A 23,728-nucleotide genomic window follows, 5' to 3' on the forward strand; every position below is an offset into this window, starting at 1 on the left:
TCAGATGTATTTATAACATTGAGATGTGAATTTACAACACTAATCACTTGTTTTCACTAAATTTGTGCCCCATCTGAATGCATAGAAATTACATTAATCCCTCGGATCTTCTTTCTTCTTGTTCTTTATGTAGCTTCCTCAGCGAGATGGTGCAGTACCATGTCCTTCCAGTTCTCTCTGTTGGTGGCTTGGCTTTCCTTTTTTTTTGTGCATACCATGTGATCCTGTCCATGATCTTATATCTTCAAGCCATGTCCTTCGTTTTTTGCCTCTTGATCCCTTTCCCATAATTTTTCCTTCTAAAACTGTTAGTATCCTCTGTCCTGCTGAACTTTTCAGTACATGTCCTGCCAATCTCATCTTTCTCTGGATCATTTCCTGTAATAAAGAGTTTTCTGATTTTCTATCCCCTGGATAGTTTCTTTTAATTGAATTACAGAATAACCGGTAATATCGACCTGACTGGCAATCGAATAGCATAGGATTAGGGGAATCCACTCCTGTTGTATGCATGGATGTTAGTGAACGTCTTGAATGTGTAGAAAGAGTAGGTATCACGGGTTATTACCTCTGTGATATTTAATCCTTTTCATGGTCTGATTACCGCTTCAGCTCAACTGTTTCACCCAAACTCCTACTCTGATGAAATAACTGAAACAATCCGAGATCTTCATTCTACCCCAAGTTGTCGATTGCTATCATAGCCTTGATTCTCCAAGAAGTATGAAGAAATATCTCGGGTGACTCAAATGAAAAACTAAGGCTATGGTGCCAACCTATATTGCAGCTGGCAACATCCACTGCTATAAAAGGTTCTAAATGTTCCAGATTTAGTCTCAAGAGGGTTTTGGCTTGCCTGCCCCTTAGCCCATCCACAAAACTTAAGTGCTGTAGGTTTATAATCTTTCGTGGACTAGACTCGGGCCTCTGTATTAAGAACTGATCTCGTTCAATTCCTCTTAATGTAATAATACAGAAATCTTCATAGAAGATAATTTTTTATTTGGATGAACTGAATAACACGTCTCGTCTAAGGCAAAGAAAACAAATCCAATTCCTCAGCCTCGAACGTTTAATCCCCTTTTTTTACTGAAAATAATACTGAATACTGAAATAATGCTGAAAAGAGGAAAACAATATAAATAACATTTAATAATAAAACTTTTATCCGTTCCATGACAGCTATATGAGTATCTATATTATATATATATATATGGCGCTACTGAGTGGGAGGCGGAGCCTTATGAAAACAATAAGGAGGGGGGGTCAGAAAACTTCTGAAGTAAAGTGGCATCATTTCACGAATACTGTTCATAACTATTGAGGAGTATTAAACTAACCGTGGAAAGTGATTTGCTATAAAATATCAACGTGGGTTGTAATGGCAAATTTTGTTTTAAAATTTTAAATAAAATCTATAAATTTGCAAAATTAATTTTTATTTCACACAAAAATAAATTATAAAATATGACTATCTTAAATCATTTATTATGAAATCAATAAAATTGAAAAGATTCAAATGAAAACACTTTACTCATCGATGGTCCAAAAAATTGATCTAAAAAACAAAATGCTTACTATACATTTCAAACCATCTCCACTCTGACACATTTAACAACGATTAAATCTACTTGATATCCTTTCCATTGAACACCATTTAGTAGCTGTCATACTACTATTATTTATCATTGCAGCTGCTTAAACTTCATCTTGAATTCTTCTGGAAGAACAATGAAAAAAGAGAAAATACATAATTAATATGGTTTTATCTTTCACTATCTTGAAATACCAGTACACTTTACATAAGTCTCCTTTCCGACTCGTATTAGATACTTTTATCACAACTAAGAAACGGATTACCATAAATGTTAAAACACAACCTCCACACACACATCCGCCTAATATCTTTCTAACCAAATGGCATATACTTCTACTTGCTTTTCGTCAGAGGACACCACACTTTCCTGCCTAATCTTCGAAGCTTTTAAGATAACCCTGGAAACAACTTGACATCGAATCTTTCACTGCCATGTCCAGTTTCACGTAATAAGCAAAGAGAAATTTTACTCTAAGTGATTGATGCTAACTCATTTATGAATATTTTAAACAAGAATCTAGCATCAACCCTAAGGTACTTTGCTCCTAACCACTTGGCTCGTAGAATATTCTTCTATAAAGATTATTCCCTGTCGTTTATATTTTTCAACTAATTTCCTGCTCATCTCACTAAGTAATCGTCAATAATTTATTTGCCACATTTTAATTATCAAGCGTTTATATGAAACGCTATCAAAAGCTTAGCTGAAATCCAAATAAGTCAAATCAAATCATGACTTCGACATCTTCGACATCTTCACTTGCAAGACAGTTATTAAATTCTTGTGCAAACACAGTTTGCTTATTTAAAACTGTTCACGAGGAACTAGTTACCCTTAATTCGTTCTTGTTCGCTTTGCTTTTCTTCCCTCTTCTCTTTATCGAATATACGAAGGTCATTTCAAACTGACTAAAAACATTTCGTATTTGTTTACTGTTTCCGGTGTTTTTGTTCCCAGAAATAAGACTTTAAAAATGGAGAAAGGTTCTTACTGAAAAGACACCGCTCAGTGGTCAGCTTTCATGCATCACAGTTGATATAAAAACAACATCCCTCTTCGTACAGCTTTGACGTTGAAGTCCATCAGACTTAGATCTGTTCCCTAAGCTGAAAGAACCACGCCGTAGGAAACTCTTCACTGCCGTCTACGAAGTCTCTGCTGAAATAAATCGATTTACAAAACACGTCGGCTTTTGTTTGTAGGAATACAAAACAACCAACATTGCCAAGTATGTTTTCAGCGTCATCCAAACTAGATAATGATGGGTTGCGCGCCTCTTACAACATTTCCATACTAATTGCTAAATCGGGAACCACACACTAATCCTACCAGCTGTTAGTGCGGTCATACGCACTGTACTGCACAAGCCAGCCTCTGATATTATCAAGAAAATTCCTTTGAGCAATAATATAATGCAACAAAGAATTGATGAAATGGCCTAGCAGTTGAATAGTCATGTGAGTATTTAAAAACAACCCAGCTCTCAATACAACTTGACGTGTCTATTTTACCAGGAAATGAAGCGTTACGTTTAGCATATGTACGATACATAAAAGAAGAAAAAAATTGCCAAGAATTATTATTTGCAAAAACTTTGCTGACACAAAAGGAAAATCGATAATTCATACATTGGAAGAGCTTTTTAAAGAAAAAGAAATCCATCTGAATAATATCTTGTCAGTTGCTACCGATGATACTCCAGCAATGGTAGGGCGCTATCGCGGTTTTATTGCATATTTCAATGAGGCATTGCGAAATGTATTCACTGTACACTCTGTGATTCATCGTCAACATTTAGTTGCCAAACACCTGAGTGATCGCCTATACAAGTCATTACATTATGTAATTACAGCAGTCAACAAAATCAAAACCCAAAAAATGACATTGTTTGGATGCAACTTTGAATTGAAAACGATGAAGAATTCGATCGCTTGCTGCTCCATACAGAAGTTCGTTCGCAATCGAAGCGTTCTTGTTTGAATCGATTTTATAAACTCTTTGACTCAGTGCTACAGTTTTTAGAAAACAGAGATGATTCCTTACGAGCCAACTTAATTAATTTCAAAAGCGACATATCTTATTTGACCAACTTGTTCAACAAATTTAATGCAATAGCATAAAAGTGTCACCTTATTTAAAATTTTCTGCAGATTCTACAGCATTATAGACCTTTTGTGTATAGTAAAGAAAGAACTGATGTCAAACATGCCTTTAGCAATAATTTCCAACACATACAGGCTCTTTCTTTCTCCTTCCAGCCGTGCCATCATGATGTACCTCACCAGCAGGTACGCCCAGAATAGCACCATTTATCCTATGGACTTCCAGAAGAGGGCGCTAGTGGACGTTTTTTTGAATATAAAAAACGCGTTTTATGTTCAAACATGATGAAGGTTCTGGTAAGCTCACCGGCTCGTTCCATTGCGCTAATTTAAAGATGTTATTCATTGGCAATAAACCGGTTTAAGTATTTGGATCAACAGTTCTGACATCAGTAAGCATTCTAAGAAATAAAAATTCAGCTTATTTATTTATTATTATTAGTTATTTATTTTTTTCAGGATCCTATACTTCAGGGAAATCCTCCATCTGAAAAGAAACACAAGTGGAACTCAGCTCTAAGCAGGCTCGAATCCATCCTGACCCAAACCGCTTTTGTTGCGGGACATAACTGACCATCGTTGACTTCTCGGTTCTTGTTGAACTTACTTTGGTGGAGGTGAGTTTCGATTGTGGAGGGCCTAATTTCGAGATAATTAAATTACCCTTTTTTGTTCCACCCTGATTTCTTAAATGGCGAAAAAGCTCTGCATAATATGCTCATGCGAGTTCTTTGCAACGAGTTCAAGCCTCCTCTCCCAATTTATTCGATAACCTGCAAGAGAAATCAATCAATCAATCAATTTATTTCTCTTGCAGGTTATCGACTACGACTTCAGTTCCTCACCTAAAAACTGAGGCATTCCTTCAACACACGAAGATGCGTTTCCCTTTTTCCAAGCGGGTGAATCAAGATCCTCTGGGCAAACCTTGATGGAAAGAATGTAGCACACTCAAGGGACAACTTAAATTCCCGATGTTCTCATCTGTTGAGCTCCAACTGAGTCTGCAGTTCTGCATTCCATGTTTAACTCTTTAAAGCCATTAAAGAAAAATTATTGCTTGTCGGTTTGCTGTGTGCTAATTGATCTCTCGCAGTAGTTCCTGTCGATATGCGTTCCCTCGCAATTTTAGTTATAACATCCCTGATACTGCAGTTCTGATGAGTTACTGCAAGCACGCATGCAACAAACAATAGCGCGTTAAATAGAACGACTTGAAAAGTACAACGTTTTTGTGTCAATTATATATTGCATTGTTTGCCTGTAATTCTCAGTTTTTTGTATCTTCAAATTTTATTACTGTGTTCTACCTTTAGTGGATACCTGAAGAAGGCTGTAAAAGGCTGAAACTAGTTGTATCATTATCATTAAATTTAATCAATTGTCGGTTTGCTGTGTGTGTATATATATACAGGGTGTTCGGGATAAATTTGACATATTTATAATTAATTATATTTTTCCGTAAGTTACATGTATTAACACACACTTCTCTTCATTTAAAAGTTTGGACCCTTCTTCATTCATATACAAGATGTCAGAAAGGATGGATAGCTGGAACTCACCTGAATCATGGAAGAGAATAACTTGTATCATGATGATTCGTGCCCGCCATCAAAATAAGGATATTACGACTGCTGCCCAATGCTCCCTGAATACAGTAAAAACAATCAGGCATGAACTAGAGACTTGCAATGGTGACTACGAGGATGTAGCAAGAAGAAAGATCCCTAGCAGACGATCTGATTGCGTTCGTACAGCAGAATTCCTCGCAAATCTGCAGGAACAGGTGTTGAAGAACCCTGGCATTGGAATTCGGGCTTTGTTCGTGGAGTTGCTAACTGTAGTCAAGCCCTGGATAACAAGGATAGCCAATGGTAGGCCGTATGTATGGCAGCAGGATTCGGCCCCTTGCCACACCTCTGGGAAAAGTCAAAAATGGTTGTCTGAAAATTTCTACGACTTCACCAGTCCAAATGTTTGGCCTCCAAACTCCCCAGACCTTAACCCCATGGATTATTTTGTATGGGGCGCAGTTGAAAAAAGACACCAATCGCACTTCCAGTAATACAAAAGCCCAGTTAATGGATAAAATTAAAACAGTTTTTGCGGCCCTTCCCAGGGAGACTGTAGCATCAGCTTGTTCGAGGTTCCGAAGCAGAATTGAAGCTGTGATCGATGCTAATGGTGGTTATTTTGAGTAAATCTTGTTGATAGTATTGTAATTAACTCTGCCTGTAATGTTTTTTTGTCAATTCATTAAATTTAATAGATACAAAGAAGATTTTCTTTTTCCTTACGAAACTGTCAAATTTATCCCGAACACCCTGTATATATATATATATATATATATATGTGTGTGTGTGTGTGTGTGTGTGTGTGTGTGTGTGTGTGTGTGTGTGTGTGTGTGTGTGTGTGTGTGTTAAAGATACCAAGAAAATATTATACTTGGTATTAATCCTTTTCCCAAGGAAGCAAGCAGAGCTTTGCGCGTGAAATATATTCAAGTCTGAGCTACTTGTATATAGAAGCAAATAACTTCATATCACTTGCCTTAATATGCATCCCGTAATGCAAAGCCCACACACCCTTTCTGACGTGTACGATGCAATGCATAATAGCCTCTATCAGCCGAAGCAGATGAATTCTTAATTCCATCAGGAAAATTTCGATATTTATTTCCAGTGGTTAGGTAATGGATATAAATAATTTTTCTATGCTTAGTTTTGTTACATATAGCGTTTGCTACACTTTAAAAATACAAAAATTGTTTCCAGACAACTCCTAAAATAAAAATAAAATTGGAACACTAACTGCAATATTGAAGGTTAATTAATTTCAAATACGATCATGAATATTTTAATAAAACAAACTATACAAAAAGCACACTAGAAGGCTAATTTTTGATGAAAAACTGGATACCTAACTCTTCGCCAGTAGAATATTTGATTATCGACTACATAATTAAACTAATGTTAATAAAAATTCCTATATCAGTAGCCTGGAAACACCCAGATAAATTATACGTTTAAAAACATTAATTATAGTACCATTTACATTGAATCAGCTTAAAAATTTAAATGTGAACATTTCATCAATGGATATTTTTTTCTAAAATATTTAAATAGTCCATACACCATTTCATTTTGAACACAATTTTTATACATAAATTATCATACGCTTTTCATTGAAATTTGAACTTCAGTAGCAGATTTGCTAGTCAACATTTAAAGTGTGGTTTGCAGAGCCTAGGGGTTTCTGAGACCTTTCAGGGATCCTCAAGTTCAAAGATATTTCTTTAATCATATTAAGACCTAATTTGGCTTTGACACTCTTAATTCTCCCGCTGTGAAGTTTCCTTCATATACTTCAGCCAAAACAACAATTTACAACAGATTGAATGCATACACAAATATGAGACTCCAGCTGTTTCCTATTAAGCCAAACACGAGATTGCAAAAATGTAAAGCAATGTCACTCTTCTGTGAAAGTATACTTTTTCTTAAAAATGTTATTTGTGTTAACATGTAATGGGTTTATTGTTGTTATTTTAAATGGATTGGGAGTGTATTAAACTGAAGGCAGCTCAGTGCATGTATGTAATATTCCTTCCTTCACATTTTCTGTTATTCCGAGCAATGATACTTGCAAATGTCCTCTTTTATGTTGCAGGCGACTTTTGTAATCCGTGCGACTACATCATCCGTGTTTTGAGGTACGACAGTTTTGCCATCATTTTGCAGGAAATTATCATCCGGTGTGGACCATTTGAGAATGTTTGTCATCCATCAAAAAGAGGAACGAAACTTCAAGCAGAAGGCATGAAGTTTCGTATCACAACAAAAATGAAGAAATGCACTTCATTTTTGTTGTGATATCAGCATATAACTGTTACCAGATTTGGAACTGCTTTAAATATTGGGTAGTTATTAAATTACCTAAGTTGTAAAATGCGCAAGAAATTGTTTTATGCAAATGCTGCTGTTATCGTTCATTATCATGTAGACTAGAAAGAAATGTCAGCTTATCAATTAGTGCTACACACGACCTTTTCTAATCGGAAATTTTTTCCAAACAAAAGAATGACATTGACTGACGTCAAGCATACTTAAAATAACATTGTCTAATGTGTTCGGTTTTTTTTTCTTTCCAGATGTTATCCGTCTTATAAAATTAGGCACAACTCCACCCTTTCGTCCAGAGGTATCCCCAGACGAATATCCCACTGAGTTAATGGATATTTTGCATCAGTGCTGGCAAGGGAACCCCACCCTCAGACAATCTTTTTCGCTTATCAGACAGCAAACCAGAAAAATTACAAGGTTTGGTATTGTTCCAACTATTTTTTTATTAGCATAACGTACCGTTAATTGCAGAACCTTTATTGTGGCGTGAGAAAGCGCGTGTCTGCACTTCAGTTATATTGACATCAGTCGCAATTTAATTACATTAATTTCGCAAAGTTTGCATGAAAGTTTTTATTTCTAGGGATCTGGAGATTCAAAATTTCTGAACCATTTAAAAAAAATTACATTTAATAAAACATGATTAGGATACATAAAAATAGCAGTGCTCCCCCCTCTCTTTTTTTAAATTAATCTCTTAATTCGGAAAAATCTGTAAAACTATTAGATTCATTTCGTCTTTTATGTACCCCAGTCATGCGACACATTAAATTTCAGTCATATACGAATCATTGCCATTTTACATTATTTTTTCCCCTTTTAGATGCATGTAATGGTTCAATAACGTTCTTAAGCACCTCTCTCTGTGAACACAATAAATAAATAAATATTTAATTTACGCCAGATACACAAACGAAAAATGTTGAATAATTTTGTAAACAAAAGTTATCTTTAATAGTTTGGCTTAAGCGAACATGCCATTCGATTTAGTCATCACTCTATACCATTAAAAGGTTTTCAGTTTCGGCAACAAAACTGTCACAGTTATGGATAACTATGGTATTAAATAGCATAGCACTTTTTAGCCTCCGTAGCTCATTGGTTTTCGATATAGCCTTTGATTTGATAAAACCTGGATTGCAATTGCATCTGTGATATGAGACTTCGTGAAGCTTTTCAGTGAAAAGGTGAATTAGACAGGGTCATGTGGAAGTGAAGTTTTTTCTCTCAGAAACTCAGGTTTTTCATCTTTCAGAATAGGCAAAATAACTTTTCGACACACATCTAAAACATATGATAGTAGCTGTGAAATGCCAGGAATTACACCCATACTGGGTTATCTTTCTGCTTCTTTTTCCTTCTACGTGTTAGGGCTAATGGCCTGTTACAGAGCTGTCTTAAGCCGTTTTATGACGTACGCGTCGCAATGATAAGGCGATTAGCTCTATTCCTCGTGCATTATTCTATGGCAGTGACTCCTTTGTGTTCACGGGGACTGTTTTCCTGCTTGAGGAAAAATTCACACTTAAAATGGGGAGTAAAATCATGCTGTCCAGGCCCAACACCGGCTAACTCGGCTATGTCTGAGAAAAATCCTTACGCTCCTCACGTTTGCGGCGGGAATTGAACCGAGGACGCTGCTTTCACAGGCATATGGTTGCAAAGCGAATAACCACTAGGCTAACCTTATTATCTTTCTATTGAACATTATGTATCTTATGAAAAAATCCATAATGAGCACCACCATCACTAATTTTAATCATTTTAATCTTGACATGTAACATGTCTTCTTATCTCCGCAAGCAATAGCACCTTTGCATTTTCAATAGCATAATTTGAATTTTATCCGTTATTATTTTATCCGTTATTCAATACAATACAATAAAATAAAATTCAAAGTTTAAAATACCCAGAGAGATATAGTGAACAATGATCGTAAACAAACAGTTCCCTAAAACTGCCCATCAGCTGATTCATGGGAGTCTGATGTTGCTAAAACTGTTGTATGAGCTAATGCAATGTCGTATGAACGGGCAGTGGTCATAATTGAAAAGTGGTGAAACAAATACCTTAAGGTGGGGTATTACAGTATATAAGTTTTTGAATCTATTTAGGAGATATTTAATTTCTTTTAGTATCCACATTCCACAACCTCCTGAACACCTCGTTAGAAGTTGAACTGAAACCTTGTTAGAACTGAAAGTTACCATTTCCAGACATCACTGTAACTAAACCCTTTGCCGGAGGATTATGGTCAGAAGTCTGGAGGAAAGAAATCCACAGAGATAGTTACCTACAAGCTCATGCAATGACGCTCATCAAAAATTAGATATAATCAAAACCTTGAAAAACAGATCTTGAAACATATTAAAAAATCAAATAAAAATAAGAATTTCGTATTGTATTTAATCAGTTCCTCCAGAATGGCTATCATTCTGGAGGAACTTCATTACGGGCAACTCCATAATGTCGTGATTTGCGCATTTATTTATTACTGTCTGGTCTTCTGTCTTCTTGTGTGTGTGTGTGTAAATCAATCAAAATTATGCCTATTTTTTACCAGATCATCAAAAAATTAAAAGAATATATTTTTAGTGTGTCGCAGAATTTTAATAATTAGTCTAGTTGTTCCGTATTATGAAAAAGGTTGAAAATCATTGACTTGGAGACTGTTGAAATTTGCCCATACTAATAGATTAATTATTGCCAGTACATGCGTCCAGAAACACCCACGATGGGTACTTGACATCTAACATTGCGAGGTCAAGGCACCAGATTGATTATATCCTTGCTCTCCAACGGTGAAAGACAAGCATCTTGTGTATACTTGTTCTAGAGCAGACTGTGATACAGACCATCAACTAGTAAGAGCCAAAGTAAGACTGTGACTCTGAAACCTTCCAAGTCAGGCCTGTCCAACAAGACTGGATGTTAAAGTAATCCTTAGCGGGTTCACAGAAGAAACAACTCGGTTGGATGAACTTTTGAAAACCAGTGAAAACTCATCTGATATTCTCTGGGAAGAATTCATGGTTAAAATATAGGCCAAGAAGTCTGGTCCCAATTAGAAGATGAAAAAAACCCATGGATATCAGGTTCAACAGGGGATAAAATCGAATGGCGAAAGTTAGAGAAACAAAGAGACCCAGGAACTGAAAAATATTAGATTACATAGAAGAGTCATCAGGCAGGACAAGAAAAATATTTATGCTAATAAATGCGAAGAGAGAGTTCGAGTTGAGGAGACATGATTATAAAAATTTGTTTTGCTTAGTTCGTCACCTAAAGCACATATTTAAGCCCAGATTAAATGTCATCAAAAACAGGAATGGAGCAGTGCTAACGGAAGAACTGGAAATCAAAACCAGAAGGAAATAGTGCTGAGATGAACTGTGTAGCCAGGAGGATAGCAAAATTTATAGGAGCCCTATCACATGAAAATTTCAATTTGAAACATTCTTCACTAAGTCATGAGTTTAAGTGAAGAAGGTTTAATCTTAATTTAATGGCTTAGTCTAGACATTTATAGATTATTTTATGCAGCCACTGAAGGCTTTTGATATGTGTGCATATCAAGAGCCTGAAGGACAATCTGATAGACAAATGCCATCTGTTTGGATTAAATCAGTCTTTCTGAAAGTTTAATCTAAGCAATATATGGAACGAGACTATGTAGCGTACACTCGTTCCATGGCGTAAGAAAGACGTAGTTTGAATTCTGTGATTTATAGGAATTTTTGTAGCTTTTTTTTTTTTAAGATGAATCATGAGTCTTTGGTGGGAAAAGTAAAGTATGATTTTCTTATAGATTTTTGTTGTTGTAAATTCTTCACTGAATACTGCTGCTCTTCAATTTTTCAGAAATTTGGACTGAACTCCCTCGTGTACATCCCTCGGCTAGCATTATTGTTAAACAACATTCCATGGTCGATGTTTTCCGAGCTACTGCGTTAAAAACCTGATTTTTCTTTTTGGAGAACAGAGAATCTAATTACCGTATTTTTTCATGTATAAGACGCACCTACATATAAGACGAATCCTACTTTTTCGAAATCAAAATTAAGAAATCAGTATTTCAAACATTTTAAAACAGAACACATTTGATTTTTGTTATTATTCAAACTTTGAATTTCAAAGTATATTTAGTACTTAGGTAATATTTTTAATATACATACAAAGAATACTTTTGCGTAATTGATGCCTTTTAACTTGAATTTTGAAGAATATGACAATCGTTTTTGTTTTTTTTTCAGATATTTTTATTGATTATTGCTCAAAATATTGGTAATGTACTCACCCCGTCAACAAGTTGCAGGCGTATAAATGCTTTCAGTTCTGATTGGTTTATTCAGAATCAGCCGTTAAACACGTCAATCGACAGAGTTAATAAAGGCTAGTGATTGGCGGAAGCCTGTTCGTGGAGACAAGGTACCGGCAGTTTTGCCACGGCAATTGCGGGTTTCTCAACCGGTTACCCCAGTGTATAAAAAGACCCCCCCCCCCTAATTTTTGGTCTAAAAATTTTAGAAAAAAAGTATCGTCTTATACACGGAAAAAATGCGGTGGTTTCTCAAAAACTCATGTGACTCGGATTCCAGTTGAGAAAATGAGTAGAATGAATTATTTGGCTGTTAGTATCCAGAAACGAGTTCTTCATATCTTTCTTCTGCCGATTCAGCATCGACAAAAGAAATGAGACTTCGCAGATTCTCTTATATACACAATTTACATTCATTTAATGCTGATCATGATTAGTGCATGAAATACTGGCCGCTGTCAACAGTGCCTCTGCTACTAATGGCTCACGCAAAAAAGTTAAGCAAGTATGAGCGCGGTTAGTAGTAGTAGTAGTTGGAAGGGATTCGATCGTTCGATTCTGTTGGCACACTCTCCGTCGATGAGTCTTTGGACTCCCTGGAGGTGTCAAATAATATATAGTTCCTTATTCTTTCATCTAGTATGCTAATAAAAATGCGCTCTGTTAGTGAAAGGTGAAAACTGGGAAATCTAATGAATTCCGAATGTCAGAACAAAAAAATAAATAAATATATATATATATATATATATATATATATTTTCTATTGGGAAGAAGATGATATCAGAGGATTTTTATTTTAATTATTCATATGTTATAAATGCGTTGGTGTGGGTCCTTGGTGAAAATATAATTTTCCCATATAATTTATTAGAGATTACTTAATGAAAAAAAAAAAAAAAAGGTTTTAGATGGCCAAAAAATTGTGATGCTTCCAAAATCATTGACATGATAGGCTTAGCTTTTTTTGTGATAATTAAGGGCCCGGTTGACGCCGTTCTCCATTTAGATTTTTTATTTTATTTTATTTATTTTTAATGCAGAGCTCATAGTAAAGCTAAATACCTGCCGATATCTGCTCAAATCATTAGTAACATTATGTTCCAACGGAGAGTTGTGAATAAATTCACATAGAGGGAAAGAGAGTAAACAAGACATAAGAAAGTCCTATGGACTGGATTGTGATACCTTCACATTGGTTCAATATATAAGAGTATAGAGGTAATCTGAATATTACAAAAAATAATAAATCCACTTACGCCTTTTAGTCCTGAAAAGGATAGACGAGGCTATTTAGTTTTCTGACACAGATAAATGGGTTTTTTTTCCTTTTTTTTTTATCCAGAAACTCGGGTTTTCAATTTTTCAATCCCGTAACTCAGGTACTAAAATATACTATTAGAGTTATGGATCTAGAAATGGCCGTTTTTGTTTGCCTGTTTTGGTGGAAAAAAAAAACAGGAGGGAAACCTATTATCTCGTATGAGATAACTTATCTTGAGTTATACATTAGATAGATATACCATTTGGGCAGGATGCAAATTTGGTCGTGTTCAAATCACATGAGGTGGGTGTAAAGCTGTAGCTTTTCTCAAGCAACTCCTTCTTTTAGAAATTTTTGCTTAGACAGCTACAGTACTGTATATACTCGTATTTATATACAATATCAGTTGGAGTATCAAAGTTGGATATGATTTGAATTTTTGAGTTGAGTGACAAACGAATACATCCTATAAGCAAAAATTATTTCCATTATTTGAACAGTGCAAGTATTTGAATCAAAACAACAGACCGCAGCGAAGAAGAAGACAGTGTTCATATTTTACATTACAGTGTTCATATTTTTAACAAATGTGGTGCAGAGAGACATGAAAAAGGAGACTAGCTTGGACAAAATCAATTCCACAGAAAAGTAAACTTACAGAAGAGTGTGATCTGAGATAACAAGAGGAGAGATAATATCCGCAGCATATTTGGAAGAACTGGTAATAAAATGGTTAAGGATATTGAGAGTGTGGAAAAGATCATCTATTATTAAGATAAGCAGGTAGATAGTTATTGCTAACTCGAAACATCTCAGTATTTCTTGTAGATTTACCAGTGTAACTGAATAACGGAACTCTCCCAAAGAATATCTCATCACTGTTTTGATATTTGGATAGCAGAATTCAAAAAGATTGGCGTGATCATCAGAGAGAGAGGGAAAGATGAAAATAGAAAATAAATATACCGAAATGAGAAAAGCATATTTGGCGACTTAAACGATAAAATAGGACCGGAAGTCATATTCTGTGAATATGACTTCCGGTCCGATTAATGGCCAGGTGGTGCTCACAACTTTATGTACATGTTGCATACACTACGCTTGCTTTGGTTAAGCCACGCAAGTTGGAGAATCATATTATGACAATGGTTTCTTTAATGGAATTTCGATATGTTATCTATGTTTGCTGCGTTTTGGGATTTCTTACATTTCTTCTGGAATTTTGATGTTTTATATGTATGATATTTTTTCTGTTGGTGATCCCTTATCTGCATTGAGCTTATAATTATACGTTTGACTAATGAAACAAAGGGACATGTAGTATGAGAGCAAACGAATTGTAGAAATGTCTTGTATATCAAAAAGACTCAACATACTGGCCACTGTGTGTGTGTTTGCATTTCCCTCCCAACTACCAATAGTAAGCCAACCAGGAGGTAATTATTTCCTACGTGCTCTATTGCAGCGCTTCCCAAACTGTTGGCCGTAGGTTTTTGTTGACGGGGGCCGTGAAATAATGAAAACAAATTGAAAATGTTTTAAGACTAAGTGGAATTTTTTTATCTTAAAAGAAACGTATTTAATTTTTATTATTTATTATTTCTTTTTTGTTATTTTTTATATTTTAATGGGGAAAAAATCACAAATTGGTGCGGGTTCACAAATTTTGCTTCCTGCGTATTTCGGCGCTTAATGAATATTAGTAAATATATGCTTATTCATATAAGTTTCATTTCAAAGCAGAAATCTAAGAACTGCAGTTTCAAATATTTCACTTGATATTGGTGTAGCAGTAATGAAACACATCCATCACATTAAATTGTTGTTAAACTTCTTTTATGTTTTTAATTCTTTCTTTATTACTAATCGTTTTACGTTTCATGTGCTCGTACTGCAAATGTACAATAACAATATATCTATCTATATAAAAATATGAGATAATGTGCCATGTGTATGTAAGATGTTAAAAATGTAATATTTGCATTTGATTTTTGCAATATTCGCTGTGTATGTTTTGTATCGAATATAAATACAATAAATATTATAATAATATATGTCTATATTACGATCTTTTTTTGAGGGGGGGGCCGTGAAATATTTTAATTTTTCCAAAGGGGGCCCTGACATCCAGAAGTTTGGGAAGCACTGTTGCATACGATGCATATATTACATGCAGCTTCCAAGTACTAATTAATATTTATATTTATATATCAATATTCATCTATACATTTCTATTTTTACATCTACATGTACATATCCGACATTTACATCCATTTCTATATTTATATTTTTCAATGGCGCACTCAGGATTTAATCTTGTGGGGGCGGGGCTATGACTGAGAATCTGCAATGATCTCCAATACATGATACCCGTGATCTCCTCTGGCCTGGCTCAGGTAAACGAAGTAGCGCTTGATCCGCCAGAGCACTACTTCGTTCGCCTTGTGTTCGCAGTGGCCATGATTCCCATGAGCTATATAATATTCCCACCTTTTGTGACCGCTAATTCATAATTAGCATAGAAATAGAAGACACAACACAACATAAATAAAAAATGAATTTTAATTAGGAAAAGATTTTTGGAAAATTTACTAGTGTTTTTTCCCTTTTGGGGGGGGAGAGTGCCAGGGCCCCTTGTCCCTCCCCCCTCTGGGTGCGCCACTGATATTTTTATATATACATATATTTACACTATATAATCCACACGATATCAGTAATTTATGTTACATTACAACGACTGGAACTTGATTTTATTGGAAAAATTAATTCTGAGTAATAATTTTGGATAAGTCTCTGTTTTGACAAGGACTCATCGAGGGAGGCTGTAAATTACCCAACCCAGCTATCATACCTAACCTACCCTTGAATTCATTCACACTAGATGCACTCACTACCCGTAAGGCAAATTATTTCACTCACTCACTACCCCTTTCTTGACTGCAAATAAATTTAACTTCCATGGATGCCCCTGTGTTCTCTCCCCACCTTCCATATAACGAAAAATTTCATCAGCTGAAATGCTATAACACCCATTCAAAAGTTTATAGACCTCTATCATATCTAGGGATCCCAGACGTTCCGTAAAATACGGGATCGTCCCGTTTTTGGCTAATGCGTCCCTTTGTCCAGAGAAAACTCTTTGGGACAGCTTTTTGTCCTGTATTTTAGAGTTCAAGGCTGAATATCAAAATCGGTCAGTTACAATTTCTATTCTATTACAAACATCGCTAACAATTTGATTTACTATTTGTTTACTTATACTTAGTAAAGTGTGTGCATAATAAACCTTACCACGCACACACTTGGAAAGTTAGAATCATTTTGTAAGACTGGCATATGTGATGGATGAGCATACTTTCACCCTCAGTCATAAGTGCCCCGTATTTTTTTCCAATGTACGGATCCCTAATCATATCACTCCTCTTTCTCTTGTTAACCAGAGTCTGCAATCCACATACTCGCAATCTGTCCTCATAATCTAAATCCCATAATCCGAATATAATCTTTCTAACTCATTCCACAGTTACAAATGGAACCCCGGAGACAAAATCTGTGCACAGTAATCCAAGTGTAGTCTTACCAAAGCCTTATGAGGCAAAATTACTTCCTTATCCTTACATGTCAAGGTTCGTTTCAAATTCTTCTCGAACAAATTGTAGGAGTTAGTTTAGTGTATTTTAAACATCTAATATTTTAAACAAATTTTGTCTGCTAATTTCATCAACAGCTTCTCGTAATGAATAGAGTGCAAGTGTATTTCTTTTTGAAATTCTCTTCTGTTTTCCATTATTAAAGAGCAAAAGTTAGAGTCAATGCGCAATTAGCATTTTCGGAATCCAATTTTTTTTTCTAGTAGTTTGGTTTCTGCAATACTGTTTAGCTCATTTTTTAATATCCCTGCATAAATTTCTATACCCTGCATCTAGCAGACTACTTCCCCTATAGTTACTGCAATCATCTTTATTTCTTTTTTTATGATAAATTGAGATAAATATAACCACTGCTTTTTTCCAAGAGTTAGGAATCCAAACCTTATTAAAGAATTTCTGGAGTGTTTCATTAAATATTTCATGTGCATTTTTTGTACACTTCCATATTGTAATTTCATGTTGTTCTATTTATTATTTTATTCATTGTATTTTTTAGTCCTGTATTGTAATATTTTATATTAGATTCTTTTTTGTTTAATAAAGTCGAACTTTTCTATTATCATCAATCAGATGTTTTGAAACTAGGTTATCTATTTTTCTAAGTCTATTGTTTGTATTTTTACATTTCGTTTATTTCTTTATTCATGTATTTTATTACTTTTTTGTTTGTCATTTTTGGTTGTGGCTTTGATATATCATTTTCTAGTTGTATTACAAAATTGTCCAACCCCTATATTTTTCCCCTTCTTACTTCTCTTTTTGCAATAGCACTAATTGTTGTTGTATTTCTGATTTTATTGGATTGGAATTTAGCGATTCTTCTTATTATATTTTCTTCATGTTGGAGGCTTAATGGATTTTTACAGCACTCAAAAAGAATTAAAATATAATTTAATACTTCCTATATTTCGTCCTAGTCACTAGGACATCTACGGGGATTACAAAAAAAATATATTTTAATTCTTTTTGGGTGCTGTAAAAAATCCATTAAGCCTCCAACATGATGTCCTCACAGCACTTAAGCCTCTACACAAGTATTATATTTTCTATTTCTGTGTTCTAGTTACGTAGTTCTATTTTTCTATGCTATTCACTGTTTACTCTAAGCTTAGTGTTGCTGTTTTTGTCAAGATTTGTTTTAGATTTTCCCATTGACATTTGATTCTTGTGTGGTTTCTGTTTTTCATCAGTTCATTTTTCATATTGCTACATAGCATGGAAATCTTGTAATGAGCACATTTTGTAACTTTGTTGCTAGGCATTTTCTATTTTATTTATTGTTAGCCATTTTGGTTTAAATTGGATTTTTGCCATTTATCTTATAATGATAAGAGCATAATTCAAAACCTAGATATGCTCTTTCATCTCGGATTAACTCAGCTACCTTAAAATTTTTGCAAAAATTTACAATTAATATACAATACTTTTCTTCAGTTTTATGTGTCATGATCATAATACTAGCCTTTGTTCTTTCCAGCATTTAGGTGGCTCTAAACATAACGCAGAGATTAGATTTCGCTTGTTTGATATTTGCATGATTTCCGAAAAATGACTGAGCACAGAGTATCATAACCCGCAAAGCAGTGAATAGAGTATATATTGAATGAAATAAGATTTTTGTAGTAAGAAGAAATGTGGACCCTACTTACATCCACATCATAAAAGAAATTAACAAAAATCAGACCACACAAATAACCCTATTTGATCAACCTATAAATATAGATATAAAGAGAGGGGATCCGTCAAGGCGATGTGATCTCTCCCACATCTATTTACCAGCACTTTAGAATACATTCTGAAAAAAATAGACCTAAATGGAGGAATAAGCATAGATGGTGAAAAACTACAAATCCTTGTGTTTGCCGATGACCTAGTACTGATATCCCACAACCCAAAAGACATAGAAGAAATGGATGAAAAAATATACACAAACAGCAGTAAGATAGGCTTAGAAATGAATCTAAAAAAAACAATTTAGATTCATTTCTTTTATTCAACAGACTAAAAGAAACACTTGCTGATCCAAATCTTGACATCTCTGCGAAGGCAAAACTATTTAACAGTGACATTTTTCCATCACTCACATATGGATCAGAAACATGGAACACGACAAGAAAAGAAGAGACTCTCAGAATAACTCAGCATGCAATATAACGTAGGATTTGAACATCAGCAAAATGGAACATGTTAGAAACACGGAACTAAGAAAGAGATCAGGCATAAATGATGTGGTAACTGCAATATATGAAAGCAAGATGAGATGGACAGGTCACATAGCCTGACTCAGAGATAACAGATGGACATATAGAATACTTAACTGGCAACCAAGAATAAAGAGAAAATCAGGAAGACCACCTACAAGATGGGAAGATCCAATAGTGAAATCTATGGGTATAACATGGAAGAGAGAGGCTCAAGATCGAGATCGTTGGAGGCATCTTTGTGACCTGCATTCATGGAGAAATCCTGAGTGAAACACATGCCCATTAAGGTAATCAAGGTAAGAAGAAAGCTGATAAGAAGACAATGATGGACTTTGGCTTTGATATAGAAGGTCAAATGAAAATATTTGCCGCTATGATCTTCTGATTAAGTTTACATCTCAATATAGTTCTTTTACTGTTTGCAGTCGGGGTTACCATTAACCTCTTTAGTTAATCCTTTCTCTTCTGGAAATATATAGTATAAAGAAAACAGCTTCTCCAATCCTCTCCAGAGAGTGTTTCCATAGGTTATTTCTGGGAAAATGTTATGAACAACATTAGCAAATTCTCCTTTAGATTTACTGACAATCAGTAAATATCCAGATCATTTCGAAGGAGCACAGAATTTAGTTGATCGATTTTTCATTATTTTGTACAGAAATAACCAGGGGAAGCTCGTGCATAGGCACTGCGGAACTGCAGCACCCCCAATTTTCTCGATATATAAATATATTTATTAATTTATTTATATTTGCTTGTAATATTTAATTTTATCATCAACAATCCTATACAATTCTCTTATTTTGTATAAGAAATAATAAAAATCCATCTTGTAGCACTTAGGAGGGTGAAGGATGCTAGCAGCACTGTGTTTACCACAGTGTCATATTGCTACGCGCGCAAGCATATATACGTCATAGTGAGATGCGAGCTATTAGCGTAATGAGGCACTGTCTGTCGCGCAGTTCCACTGTTATTTATATGCAGTATGCGCAGTAGTGTTCGTAGTGCTTATCGTGTTTACTCCGTCTCTTTAAATATTTGAACATTACAATTAAAGGATTTAATTATAATGTCCAAAAATTGTAAATCCATTCCTTTAATTATGGAATCGATTTTATTTTTAAGTAATTTTGAATTATACCAAACTGTATAATTTTATCAATAATAAACAATATTTTTTCATGAAATAAAACAAGAAGAATATATTTTAATTTTAAGTAATTTTGAATTATAGCAAACTGTATATTTTTATCGATAATAAACAATATTGTGTCATGTTTAAATTTTTTTTAAATTTTTAGCATAATTTTGATATTTTATCCAAACACGTATACACTGTACTTACAGTATGTATGTATATTTTGAAAGGTGCAGCACCCCACGATTTCAATCCACGAGCAGCCACTGGTGATAAGCAATATCTCAGTTACTCCCGAATGCATGACTATTTCGAGACAGGGCGTGTGGGGGTCGGTCAAGACTATTAGAACGTTGTCATGATTGTCATTATTACTGTTATTTACTAGGTAACTAATAATGTTACAATTACTTCGTAAAAGAGCCTGCTTCTTATATGTGAGAAACTTCTTTGAATTAGCCTTCAGAACTGAAAGTCTTCACAGCCTGAATCAACATTTCAGACTGTGAATATAACAATGTCGAAATAATGCTTAATGAGACTTGGTTTCGACTGATCTAACAAGTATGTATCGTTTCCGGATTTCTACGAATCATCTGGTGTATACAGTGCCATTGTGCGAGTGTTTAAGAATGTATATTAAGTTGTAATCATTTCTAATTGACGGGAATGGGCTTTGTCATGGAAATGTTGACAAGGAGAGGACGATTTCAGACCCATCATATACGTGCAAAGATGTCTACATGTATAAGGCATTAGAGAAAAACAGAGATCTGCAAGTTGTCCATTTATGTCAGGCAGACTGCAGACAAGACTATACAAAATAACAAACAGGTAGATTATTATGCTTGTACACGAATGCTAGGAGTATCAGAAACAAACGGGTAGAGTTTGTTGCCTTAGTCAATATATTGCGACCTCAGATTGTAGGTATTCGTGAGACCTAGCCATCAGAATCAGACATTCTAACTGGTATCGAGTGTCAAGGGCACAGTATTTTTAGGAAAGATAGGAGAGGAGGGGGCGTGCTGCTAATTATATCTGATGACTTGAATCCAGTTAGAGTTGAGACCTACGATTGTAGTTCTATCACTACTAACAATATTTCATGTGGCAGTAAGTTTGAAGCCATCTGGTGTGAGGTGGAATCTAAAAAGATCAATTACATAGTGGGGTTTTGTTACAGACCTGGTGGATCAGTTGCTGGTTAGACCTCGCATTCAAAAATGGGTTGATTGACAGTGAATCTCTACTTTGCAATAAACAACTTGGGTTTACTAAGGGAAAGTCAAGTTTTAGCAACTTGTTCACATTCTATAACAATGCTACCATTGAACTAGACAAGGGGAATGGATACACCATGATACTTTTGGATTTTTCTAAGGCTTTTGACAGAATACAGCATGATAGACTCTTGCATAAATTGGAGAAAATGGGTTTGGGTTATAGAATATTAGCATGGATAAGAAGATGACTGATTGACAGATATCAAAAAGTGGTATACGGTGATCTGACTCTGATAAAGATTTAGATAACAAGTGGTGTACCACAAGGATCAGTGCTTAGTCCACTGTTATTCAATCTGTACATTAATGATATCGGAAAGGATTTTACAAGCGACATTCAGCTCTTTGCTGATGATGCTAAGATAGGTAGGTAGGGTAATCAGAAATGCTGCTTATATGCAGTACTTGCAGAATGATTTGAATATTCTGGAATCATGGGAATGGGAAAATGGGTGTCAGTTCAATGTCGGTAAATGTAAAGTCATTCACTTCGGCGTGATTCGATATCCCATGTCGTATTATATTGGTGGGATTATGCTAGAAGGTCTTGGAGTGTTAGTAGATAGGAAGTTGAAGTTCAGAGGCCATGTGGCAAAGAAAGCCTTGATTCGAACTAATCTGGGATGAAAAGAATCTTTGGGCTTCTCATGTGAAGATGAAATAGCCGATTTCATGTAAAGATACAAGATTTGCTTTCCAGAAACACAGATTCAGCAAAATAGGCAAAGCGCACATAAACCACACGCAAGTGACAGAAATAGTTGATTAAATAGATATATTAACTGCACTATTATGCCGTTAATTGGGTTTATATGAATCTCATATGATAAAAAGCCAGACAGCATCACACTTTATGGGTAAGACATCAGAGAGCAGAACATGAAGTATTTTCGGCCAAGTTCATGCCACTTTAGGTTTAGGATACAAATAGCTACATTACTACATTACAATTACATTTGTCACTCTGTTCCTTAGATTTGGCATCGTGTAACAGTTTTCTCCACCCGCTAAAAAAAATGATACACTGGTTTCAAAATGCGGACGCTCCCCACCAAGGGGACGACGAGAGCCCATTCTCGAAAGCGTGAACAAATGGTCAATATTATCGTTTATTTTTATTAAATATTTTTGTCATTAACATATTAAATTAGAAATTTAAAAGTTGTAATTTTTACTACGTATAGTAATATATATTTAATATTTAATTTAAAAATAATAATAATCGTTATATTATTTTGATTGTATTTACGGTAACATAAACATGAAGGTGGCTGATTTTAATGTTTTCAGGCTACAAATCCATATTTGAAAGGAGAGAAACTCCCAGTTGTTTCCAAGAAAGCTCCAAGACATGCCCTGTAGTACAGAATATTCTTCTGTGAATCAAAACAAAAAAAATCAATAACAGAACTTACATTGCATATGGTTTTGTCATTTGAATTATGCTATATTATTTAGTTTTAAAATTCACTTTATGATCAATGTATAATTTCTATGCTTGTATTTTTATGTAAGCTCGGTAGGGTAAATAATTATATTTCAATTATGATCCGTCAAGTACCGTTTTGTGGATTAAATCATACTGTAATATCGTAACTATATTTTGTTATCACTGGATGTGTGCATCAATGTTTTAATTTTGTACAGTTCCATTATATACATATATGTATAGTATGTATATATGTATGTACATATCTGACACTGTTCTTATAGATGTATATTAATGTATAAGCTTTTGATTTACGCAATAAATTATATTTTGCCGAAAGTTACTTACTCTGATATACATGATTTACCTGGACGGTACTACCTCTCTCGGCTCTTTAGTTGGGAAGATGAAATGAATTATCAAAACATGAATGTCACGTTTTGTAAAACAGCTACTAAAACTGGTTCTTGTTTATTTATTCAGATCTAAGTTATCATGCTAATAGACATATCTGGATTTGATTGCACTACATCGAGAACCAGTATTGTTCATTTAAACTAGCCATATAACAGGAATTTACAATTTCCGCAGTTTGAAATGATATTGTCGAAGATTTTATTTTTTTATGAAGTCGCCATATTAAAATAAGCAAAGTGAATTTTTTTTTATGTTCCAGTTATTATAAGACTTCCACCTTTCACTTGGTGTTCTAGAAATGTGTGATCTGGTTGATCAGTTCCAAAAGAATCACTCTTATCTCACTAGTCTGGTTGATTTAGGTACCATTGATCTCCTCGGAATATAAGGAGCTTACCTGAAGTTTATGAAGTATATCGA

At 34.7% G+C, this 23,728-nt stretch overlaps 1 long non-coding RNA gene across 1 annotated transcript; it reads left to right on the top strand.

Annotated features, from left to right (window-relative positions):
* The first annotated feature begins 4,151 nt into the window (after positions 1–4,151).
* LOC150102664 (uncharacterized) lies at positions 4,152–23,168 on the top strand. The gene is made up of 3 exons (XR_016548953.1): positions 4,152–4,317; positions 7,851–8,019; positions 22,753–23,168. It is a non-coding gene; the product is annotated as an uncharacterized LOC150102664 (long non-coding RNA).
* The last annotated feature ends 560 nt before the right edge of the window (positions 23,169–23,728 follow it).

This window comes from Typopeltis vanoorti, chromosome 10 (assembly GCF_054136105.1).
Source record: "Typopeltis vanoorti isolate ZY-2024b chromosome 10, IOZ_Tvanoo_1.0, whole genome shotgun sequence".
In the NCBI taxonomy this organism is placed as follows: Eukaryota; Metazoa; Arthropoda; class Arachnida; order Uropygi; family Thelyphonidae; genus Typopeltis; species Typopeltis vanoorti.